Raw genomic sequence first — 12106 nt, 5'->3', positions numbered from 1 at the left:
TGAATTATTTGTTCTTCCATAAACGTGTGCTTAAACACCGTCGGGATATATATAGGTCTCGGGATGACTATTTAATTAACTTAAACCATTTTAATCAATGGTTGTAGATCAAGATTAGCACACTTATTAGCCAACTAATTGGAATGATAAACAAAAATATTTTTCCTTCATCTACATTTTCCAAGTAGAAACTAAAACGTTTACTTGATATGAATGAACCAAATCATTTGTAAATTGTGTGTTAGCTGGTAATCTGTCAGCAAAATAACAATTTCTAGCCTATTCAACAACGTAATAACATTTAGCAGGGCGGCTCAATCATATCAGTGGCCTAACGTCAAATTTAAACTATCTTGACTTTTTTTTTATAGATTTATCAAATTTCTAATAATTCTTTCCTCTTATATGAAAATTTAATGTTTTCTACAAATAACACTCATATTTTTTAAAGAAAATATCTATAACGTATTATTGCTTTAAAAAATCGAGTCCCCCCAAATTAGGGGGGCCTAAGACTACTGCATTTTTCGTCATTTAGACGAAGCAATACAATTTCTTGTATCTTTTCGAAGATTGAAGTCATAAGATTAAAATCGTGATAGCTATGTTCTTCATATATCATCTAGCAAAAACTAATGGTTTATTCTTCTACAATAATAAAGTCTCTGCCATAATTCATATCACCAAACTTTTTGCAAGAATATGAATTTGATGTTACTGATTGATTGACATATATTATTGAGCTCTAAAATTTAAGTTGTTTTTCCTCAAACCTCACTCATCATGTCCTTTTGACTACAATTTAATTGACTCAATAAATTATTAAAATGGTGAAGATGTGGCTTGTTGATTTTCTTTTCAAATGTAAATATAAGCAATGTTGAAAATCTAAATTAGGGGATGTGAAATGATTTAAAATATGAGATGCATGTTGGTTTTATTTGCACTATCATAAATAGATTTTTCTTTTAGGAAAATATTTAATATTTTGACTAGTCATTTTTCTAGTAGGAAAGGTTTTAGGACTTTATAAGTATTGACTCGGTCTTTCTAACTTAATCAACATTCACAATGTAGTACTAGGGTTTTGCGAATTTTGGTTATGGGTGAGAATTTATGAACCTCCTTATATTTCGAGTGAATTGGTTGAGGTTATTTCTCTCTATATTTAGTACTCTCATATTTATAGTGAATTGCTCATGATCTTTCGAGATTTGTTTTGTCAGCTTTCACATTACACCTAATTATTTCAGTCCTAACAGTGCATATAGCCAAACATTATGTACTTTTACTAAACAGACAACAACGACTTTATCACAAACAGGGTGGCTTTCCATTTTGTAATTGTTGCTAAAAGAGAGAGTGGTCAAATGTCAAAGCAGAAGGTGGAGAAGGACCAAATTCCCACCAATTATTTGGGTAGACTTTGGATCTGCCACCACCCTTTACAAATTGCCCAATACTAGATATGAGCATAAAATACTGAAAATCGAATTATCGAACTGAACAACTTTTTTTGATAATTTGGTATTCGGTAATTCGGTATTTGATATAGTATTCGGGAGTAACATTTTAGTATTATGATATTTAAGTTTGGGTTTGGTATGAGACATTAGTATCATTTGGTATTCGGTATTTCTCTAATACCAAATTATTTGCTTGATGAAGGTCATATATTAACATATCAATTACTCATTAGTACAAGTTCAAAGAGAAAGTTAGAGAATAAGCATAAACAATTCAAATACATGTCATTTAGTTGTATCAATTTGTTTTTATTGATATCTTCTTACTTGTTGATCTTCTATAATATCATGCATCTAAATAAAAAATAGAAATAATTGGAGAAATAGTTTTAACATTGTAATACAATACGTTATAACTTAAATACGGTATTACCGAATACTGTACAAATCGAAGTTTAATTTATCGTTTACCGAATTATAGAACCAAAATTTTAAAAATTGATATTTGGTATCTACCATTTGCCAAATTACCAAACCTAAAACTTGGAAAACCTCAATCAAAGCAAAATAAACAAATAAAGAAAAACATAAAATTTGGGAAACCTCAACCGAAGCAAAAAAAATAAATAGATAAAAATTCGCCGTCCAAAATTTAAAAATTTGATATTTGGTATCTACCAATTGCCAAATTACCAAACCTAAAGTTTGGGAAACCTCAACCGAAGTAAAATAAATAAATAGAGAAAAACCTAAACCTCAACCAAAGCAAAAAAGATTAATAGAAAACACAATTCGCCGTCTGTGGGGATCGAACCCACGACCACGTGGTTAAAAGCCACGCGCTCTACCACTGAGCTAAGACGTCTTGCTTGTTAAAAGTTTCTACATTTCAGTTTTACTATCAAAATTCAAGTAGCTCTCTTCCTATTTCTCATTGTGCCAACAAGAGGGAGAAATTATTAGGATTCCTAAATAATATGAATTAGCGTCTATTTGGATTGACTTATTTTAGGTGTTTTTAAGTCAATAATTTTTAATCAATTTCGAAGTGTTTGGGTAAAATTAAAAAATACTTATAACAACTTATTTTTAAGTCAAAAGCCATAAATTAAAATTTCTAACTTATGATTTTTGACTTATAAGTCATAAATAAAAAATCAATCTAAACAGACCCGTATAATTTAATACCGAGTGACTAAAAAAACATCCAATGAAATTTGTTCATTTTTTGTTAGGAATTTTTGATCTCATATAGGCCTCAAATTTGTTGGACAAGCATATAAATTATTAACTTCCACTTGGGTAACATACTAGACTCAGTATTGGTCTATAGTCTTTATTTACCTTTTACTAGCCAATTCGATTTGACTGTCGAAAACTTATTTTTCTAATGACTCAAATTAAAATGTTTGACAGGATTATTTGTATCGTATGGCCTTTTTCTAGGCCAATTTTTAAAGGGTTAGTTTTAAATATATGGTAAAATTTTACTAAATTAATATAGGTGGGATCATGAAAAATTATTATTTTATAAAATGTATTATTTAATCGATAAATTAATATTTACTAATTTAAAGAGTGTTTTGAAATTCAATGAAGGTTACTTTTGATTACATCAAAAAAGATTGTAGTTTACTAATTTATGTATCATAATTATTGAATTCACATAAAAGATAAACTTATTATACATAAAGTACAATGAACGCATCAAAATTATTGTATCCTACTGACTTATGTATCATGTTTATTGAATTTATATAAAAAATAATTTTCATTATTCATAATGTAAAATGTATGTGTATGATTCATTGTAATATATTTGCTTGTTAAATGATTCATTGTAAAAATAAATTTATTATACATAGCATTCGTTGTTGCTTAATAATAAAATATTATTTGTTGTATCTTTGCTAAAAACATTCAATGCATGATTGCAAGAGAATAAATTATATATGCAACATAGAAAATTTCTTGAAACCATATAAAAAAAATGGCTTCTCATTTAAAATGTGTCACAAAATCAATAATGACTTATCAAATATGTAAAGCTATATATGAGTATAAAAGAGATCATTTCACATGCATTCAAAAAGATTTATAGTCACGGCAACACCAGTACGTTTGGATGCAATAAGAAAAGTTAGAAATAAACTTCAAGTAGATTTTAATTTTAACAAAAAAAACAAAACACAATAGAATTATAATGACCCAGAAATTGGTAGGTTAAACTAAAGCCTCATTGTGGGAGTTAGAATAACTTTAATTTGATAGCTAGGCTGTTTCTAGAACTTAAATGAGTAAGGAAGAAGCCTAGGGTTCAAGCAAGGGCCTAAGCTAGCAAGATAGGGTGAAAGGAACCTAGTTCTTATATGGACCATTTGGCGATGGGGTCACTTGATCGCCCAAGTGACTTGGTGATGCGCCAAAGTGCACTTGGGGTCGCCTTGGGGGTTGTCCCTTTGGCCAAGGTTCTGGAGCAAAGGGTGAACTAGGCCTTAGCTCGCCAACCAACTTAGCAAGTTGCCCATTCGCCCTCTAGATCGCCTAGTGACCCATTTTTGGAGCTCACTGGAAATTTGGACTAGCCAAGGGTTCACTTGGCGAGTTGCCTAGTGCCCTTGGCGAACCAAGAGGGTTCATTGGGCGAGCAAAGTCGTGAAAGGGGGAAAATTTAAGTTCAAAATTTTAAGGGTCCTTAGTTCTTTTCCAAAATTAAGTCCTCATTATTTTATTCCTTTCCTAGTGACTATATAACCTTTTTAGACTTAAAATCCTTGGAATTTAGTTACTTTTAAAGGAATTAAAAGAAGACCCATCTCCTCTCAAAATTTCTCTCTCTAGAGTTCCTCCATTGAAGAACAACACGAACTTGAAGATTAGGGCTCAAGAATCCATCTTCTCAACTCCAATTCCTGGGCAAAGCTTCAATTAAGGTATGTGAACCTTGATTCATGGAACACTTTTCTCCATGAAGCCCTTCAACTCTAATTTCGAAATTTGGAATATTGTTCAAAAAACTAGGATTTTCATTCTAGCCATGGGTTCTTCTTAAAAATGATTTCATTATGTTATTTGTCTTATATTACGGATGATTTGATGTTTAATGGTGATTTTTATAGTAAAACTCTCCATGAACCCATGAACTACCCCATGACCCCAATTTCATGAATTGTGATGGGTGTATTGATGCAAGATGATTACTATGAATTGTGTCTATGTTAATCTAGGTATTGAATCTTGTTTTATTCATGCTTAAAGTAGTAATTCTAAGTGTGATTGTGAGACTTGGTTCATGACCCTTGAAGGGGTAAATTGTGAAGGATTGTTCATGATTGATGAATGATGTATGTGAACTTATGAGTCACTTGAAAGGTAAAGATCCTATCCTATGACTATTGTGTAAATTGAGGTATTGTTGAAAGGTTATTCTCCCCTTACCCTTACACATGTTCATAAATGACTTGTCTAGGATGATGTTGATGTTGTTGTGTTGATTGAAAGATTAATTCTCATGAAAACACTATGAACAATAATGTAAAATGAACAATAATGTAAAAAGTTTACTCACATGTTAATGATGATTCTAAGGATGAAAGTTAGTTCTCATCTAAATGAATCTATGAGCTATTTTATGAGTTGTATTGAATGAAGGATAAAGTACTTCTTCACACATGTAAATACAATTCAATGACTAATTATGTATAATTTGGGAGATAATGCTTAGTACCGAGTGGATATGGACAATGAGGTAAATGCCCTTCCGCCAATGCATGCAATAGGTTGGGTCATCTAAAGTGAACTCATGAGATGGAATCCCCTCCGCCAATGCAATAGGGCGGGTTTCTAGAAGCAATCTCCCTATCCATTAACTATGTGCCAACATAGGACTTAGCTAGTGGATCCACCTAAAAGCTAATACATTTAGTTCTACCTTAGGCAAGTAGGACACATTCTTTCGGTATGGGGTTACACGACACCAGATTCCATGTAGCTCACATGGTCTATGTCGGTTATGGCTATTCTTTCCTAAATAATAAGATAATGAATAAGACATGAACTATACTATGACTTCTTAGTGAGTTGATTTAGTAGGAGTAGGGGTATAGGACTTCACTCTTACGCACAAGTAGACTTAGTAGGATGTTATGAGATGGTTCTTTTATGTTATGATGAGATATGAATCTAAGCATGTACAATGAATGGATTGTGTTAGAGGACTTTCCTTATGTTCAAGTAATGTACATGCCTATTTCTTTATTGATGTCTATTGTTTATGATGAGGCCTAAAGATGATATGTATGACCAAGGTAGCTTCAAGGGAGTACTAGTATGGTTGGTATTATGGGATGCCAACCATACATTGCACAAGTGTTCCCTAGGGGTTGCTAAGGTGTTGATATTACTATGTTGTGATTATAAATGTGATTATGGCTTGTCTTTGACATTGAAAATGCATGTTGATTTCCAAACTTGATAAATGCCTACTTTTCACTAAAATGTCCTTTTTTGTTAATCATATTTAAAGGATTTTATGCATGTTTCCATACTTAGTACATATTTGTGCTAACCCCTTCTCCTTCTACATTTTGATACGTGTAGGTTCCGGATAGGTGACATACACTTTCTTTCTTGAAGAAGACCTTGATTGCTTATCTCCAAGTTGTGGTGAGTCCTCAAGTTCGAGGACGGATTATCCATTGATTAGTTTCTATTGTACTTCTCATATTGAGACTTTCATTGATGTAAAGGGCTAAGTCCCAAACTTTGTATTCTTATGTTTTAGATGGTGTATGAGACAAAGTCTAGATTCCTACGATTTTCGATTATGAAAAATGAAGTTTGACTTCTATTGTAATAGTTTAAATTTTTCCGCATCATTTCTGTGTTTGTTATGATGATGTTAGAGGCTTGTATGATACCTCCTTCGGGGTCAAGTACGCCGTGTTACGTATAGGGGGTATTCCTGGATCGTGACAAGAATCATATACATTTCACTAAATTGTCCTAGATATATTTGTACTTATAAAAACATATATTAATTTATTATAATAACAACACTATATGTTTATATAGGAGTCTTTTGAAAATATATTATCTTATCAAAATGAATGATTTTTTCCATTGACCCAAGTCAGGACCGGAGAAAATATTATATTAGAGAGATAATTAATTACCGAGTATTAATTTAGTGAGATTTTACGGTATACAATAAAGTAATTAATTTACAATAAATATATCCATGTTTTATTTACATAAAAAAAAGCCAAAAATCGATGGAAGTATACACTGACTATACAATATAGCTTGCCAAAAGTCATAAGAAGCATACTGACTATACAATATAACTTATCTATATATAGACTTTACATCAATTATACATTATGATACACTCAAAAAGTTGAATATAGTTTAACTATACATGAAATATAAATTGACTATACATAATATATACACGGATTACTCAATCTCAGTCAATTCAAAATCACTTCTAAACAGTCCCAAAAATTTAGAAATGAAATCCTCCTGATGTTTTAAAGCTTTTGATGTATAATTCATTTGAAATAATTCACATTTTCGATACGTCGAATTAAAGAATAAAAAAAACGACTGAAGCAGATGACTAGGGTTATGAACTTATAATCTGATGATCTAGTCGATTCCATGATTATAAGTTCATTCCATACCGGACCATAAGAAGAATGAAGAAGATGAACAAGAAGGAGGAGGAGAAAGGAGGAAATTAATGACAAAATCGGAAGGTGAAGAAGATGAAGAACAAGAAGGAGGAAAAAAGAGAGGAGAAAAAGCCATTAATGACAAATTCCAAAGGAAGAACACATTTGACCATTTTTGATAGTTTTTAAAATTGGGTCAATTATTTAATAAAACAAAGGACTGAATGACCACTTTGCATAATTTGTCAATTTTTGAATCTGAATGACCACTTTGCATAATTTGTCAATTTTTGAATATCACATTTCATTGGATTAGTGGGCTAAAGTTCAACTTCATTCGATTGAGGGGTTCCCAAAAAAGAGTGTTTCTTAGTAATGATGAAAAACAAGTTTGACGAGTAAAAAATAAAATTCACTCCAAAGCATATGACGAGACTCGTTAATAAAGAATACGAAAAACTATATAATTAGATAAACTTCACTATTTTATATATATATATATATATATATAAAAAAAATAAAAAATAGTACATATCTTATTTTTTATCTATACTATTAAAATAGTACATGTCTTATCACTAATTAAGAGTTTCTTATCATACATTAAAAAAAAACACACTTAGATACATATATTTTTGTTATCACATACACAAAAATAAGGAGAGAGGCGAGCAAGATTCGTATGTATCTCAGATACATATGAATTACACTTGATATACACTAGATACATGTATCTGGAGTGATTCACACACACATACACACATATATATATATATATATATATATATATATATGTGTGTGTGTGTGTGTGTGAGATACCATATACATAGGAGAGTGGTGAGTGAGATGGAAGAGAGGCGAGGGAGACAAGCAAAATTTGTTATGTATACATGTGAATCCCCTTAATAACTAACGTGGTTTTAGACAAATGATCAAAATTGCTGACTTTGGTGTCCCCCTCAAAATAAGAATCCAATGAAGTGGAAATGGTTGAAAATAGGGATTCATCCTAATATATTTTGACCCTCTACTAGATATATATCGGTAAAACAAGTATTTATAACTGAATCGATGTGACACACTCACGATAGTATTTGATATATTAAATGAAGATTTATATGTCTGGATAAGGAGAAAATCTTATTAGGAGTGTCATTCTCAAATAGGCTTCTGCAGTGCGCGATCTAAATTTAATCGAGACTTCAATGCAAACTTGAAGATTACAAGTACGAAAGCATCAAAGCTTGTTTATTTAATTTGATGGATAACTAGATGACTATAACATATAATACTATCTCTAGTAAATTTTTGAGATTCAAAATAAATGAATTATTCAAAGTTGAAGATAATTTAACAATTTACTTAATATGGACTAAAGAGAGTATATAAGGTAACAGCATATATTGCCGTTGATTTAACAACTATGGTAAAACTGTTTCAACGCGTTGAATTCTTGACTTGTGAACCATTAGTTATAAACATGTGTTGAATAATTCATATTTAATTAACGCTCTTTAGTCTTTCCGCCTCATATTAGTTGTCTACATCTAAAAATAATTATTCCAAATTAATTGATCTTCAATTTACAAAATTAATTAAATGTTTTGTTATTTTATCCTTACATTTAATTCTTTTTGAAAATATAAACAAATTCATAAAGTTTGAAAAAGAAATTCTTAAGAAATAAAATTAACAAAATTATCTTTTTTATTTATGATTTCTTAAGAGGTGTGTAAAGAAGAAAATAAACAATTAATATGAAACGGAGGGGTACGTTTGTGATAGATATCAAATCTTGTTTAAAGTTAAGCTTTAATTTGGGTCCTTAACTTTGAAAAGATTGTTGGCATAAGTCAAAATGCATGTTTAATTAAAGGGCATAGTGACCAAATCCCAAGGTTAGGTAGGGAGATTAGAGAGAAAACAAATCTATGTAAATAACAACTCTAGGTTTAACTTTTTAAAACTGTTTGGTATTGTGGCTTACTAGTTCTAACAAATTTATATTTATGTTATATGGGCTTATTTAATGTGAGAGATTCTCTATTTTTAAAATTTAAATTTAAGATCAATCTTTAATTAAGAATAAAGAAGCTTAGTCCAAAATTACATTGAGAGTTCAAAAACAATTTGATTATCCAGTATTCAAAATCATGAGGAGAACATTTCAGAAGTTTGAAAATAGGGTGACCAACATTAATTCAACTTTTAAAGCCCAAAAAGTTCCTTAGTGGATCCCATATTTTCCTCCACTTTTGTTTATTTTATAATTTTAGTCGTCAAATTAGTGGCTGTGAGTTATTTTAAATCAAAATAACTTTTTAAGTATGATTAATAACACTAGAAGAAGAAAGAAGATTATAGCGCATCAAATTAAAAAGGAGGGAGTTTTACTTGTCCAATTTTTTATTTTTTTATTTTTTTTATACTTGTCCAATTTTAACTATTTACTTGTTTTCTTTTTATTTGTTATTTTTGACAAATCACGAAAAGACAATATATTTTATAATTATATTCTCAATTTGTTTAGAAAGTTAATGCTTTTTAAAACGGTAGTACCTTTTTAATGAGTAAATTGATTTTGAAATTCTATCAATTAATAAAGATAAAATAATAAAATTATTATGTCAATTATTATTTTCTTAATAAACGTGTTAAATAATGTCAATTATCATTTTCTTAATAGGCGTGTTAAATAAAAAATGAACAAGTAATGTAAATAGAGACAGTGAAATAGTAATCAAATTGTTTTATTATTATAATGCAGGTCATTTGTCTTAGGGAACGTCCACTATACACCACTAATCTTTCAAAAGGAGCAAACACAAGGACAGACACAACTCTGATCAATGTAAAAAAAAAAGGACATAAACATATTGGTAAAAACACACCAAAAACACAAAAAAAATGTTACCAACATGAGTTGTGCTGCGCTGGTGGGAGTATTTCACTCTTAATCAGAAGTTTCGAATTTCAGCCCTGGTATGGAGAAACTCATGTTGGGAGCGCCACCCCGAACTGGCCATACAGTGCACGATTCAGATTTAGTCAGAACTCTAATGTAGAGTCCGAACACCAGATGGAAAAAACAAAACACAAAAAATGTTCTCTCTCTCTCAAAATCAGCTAACGCTAAAGTAATACTATATGATGAATCAATCAAAATCCAAGATGAAAAAAAAAGAGAGGGCGAAAATAAAGAAAACAAGTAGAGAACGTGGAAATATACTCCTCCAGCTAATTATATCTACAAAACCTTAGGACCTTTCTCTCATATATTTTTTTTTCCAAGTCAATTTGCACGCATCTTGATTTTCTGTGGTGACGATTTAACTTTCACAGCCAAGTACTGGTTTTTCTTCGAGTGAAAGAGAATTCCTCTTAATAAAATCCAAGCAATCCTTAATAGCTTCAGCATAAAATGAATTTGTACGTGAGTAACACTTCAACTTATAATCATTTCTAATTTCTCCATACATACCATAATCTACTTGTTTCTTCACCTTATTTGTACAATAAACATTCTTCTTCTTCAATAAACGAATAATTTTCCCATAAGACGATTGCCATGATCTGCTCAAAACTGAGAATACTCCCAACAACTTCACTCGTAGCCGCTGGACTGAAAATTTTCTTGAATTTAGCTTAAAACCTCTCATTATTCCATGTCTATTTTTTCTAACTCTATGATAACTATTACATATATCACTACTATCCATGATTAAAAATTTTCCCTCAAAAAATGAATTAGGGTTTTGATGGAGAAATTAATCCTGCTTATATATGAGTGGAAAAAGAGCTAATGATTTCAATTTGGTGTAGTGGAAGGAAACAACTTGGAAAATGGTGATTTAAATGTTCTAACGCGGAGACAAGACTTGGAAAAAATACATTATATTAAAAACAGCATAAAAATGTGGTATGACATTATGACAAATGAGGGGATTATTTTATTATTTGTATATAAAAAGACAACATTACTGATTATTTAAATGTTTAAGGGACAATTTAATGGGATATATTATTTGTTAATTAACTAGAAAGAAAGATTGGAATATTCAATGATGGGTTAACAACATATATAGGTTTTGGGGTTTAACTTTGAACCCAAAAGTAGCTTATGAAATGTGGATGGTCTAAGATGATTTCCCGTCCGGTCACTTTTATTGTGTTATATACGAGTAAGAATATAATTCTATTTTTATTTGTCACTTTTAATATTTCAAAAAATATCTGATAGCTTTTTTTTTCTTTCTATTTTTAGCATTTGAATTTTTTTTATTGAAATAAATCGTTCAATTCTTGAGAAAATTGAGTGATGGTGTGTAGTCTAGAAAATCCAAATATTGTAATTGCATGAAAATCAAGAACGTTGCATTCCATCAAAGTACTACAACAACTTTAGTCTTTAAAATCAAAATAATCTTTTTTACTTTTAAGGGATAGAAACTAGACCGTGAATTAAGTAATGCTCATTATGTATCTTTTCACGCTTATTTCCTGTGAAATTTGACCTAACCTTGTTGGTTTATCATATTTAAATACGATCGCATTACATCATCTTAACACGTAATTTTGAGTGTACAACATCTTGATGGCCTCATTTAGGCCGGCTACAACAGCTTCATCCCTCTGTTGCCCTCTACGGTCACTAAGTTCATGTCCAAAATTCTTATATTTATTTATTAATTCAATTTATTTTAACTCGATAAATAATTCCATTGGACCATTTTTAACACCCCTATTTATGGGTTTACATGACAAATCATAAATCAAGTGACTAGAGTTGTTGTAAGATTAGACATAAAGGTGATGATAAATCCTTTCATCCATACAAGGTCAATTGATCAAATAGGTAAGCTTGATTCCTCAAGTCAAATATTAGTATCACAATTTTTTCTTATTAATCCTAATTTTCCAATGAGTGACCTACTTTTATTTTTTAATTGATCATAGGCATGTCAG

General features: G+C 30.3%; 1 non-coding gene across 1 annotated transcript; it reads right to left on the bottom strand.

Annotated features, from left to right (window-relative positions):
• Positions 1–2259: 2259 nt before the first annotated feature.
• TRNAK-UUU (transfer RNA lysine (anticodon UUU)) lies at positions 2260–2331 on the bottom strand. Its single transcript has one exon. It is a non-coding gene; the product is annotated as a tRNA-Lys (tRNA).
• Between the last annotated feature and the right edge of the window lie 9775 nt (positions 2332–12106).

Source organism: Solanum verrucosum, unplaced genomic scaffold (assembly GCF_900185275.1).
Source record: "Solanum verrucosum unplaced genomic scaffold, falcon-dt-bn FXZP01000287.1, whole genome shotgun sequence".
NCBI classification, from domain to species: Eukaryota; Viridiplantae; Streptophyta; class Magnoliopsida; order Solanales; family Solanaceae; genus Solanum; species Solanum verrucosum.
This window is presented reverse-complemented; position numbering and strand designations above follow the sequence as displayed.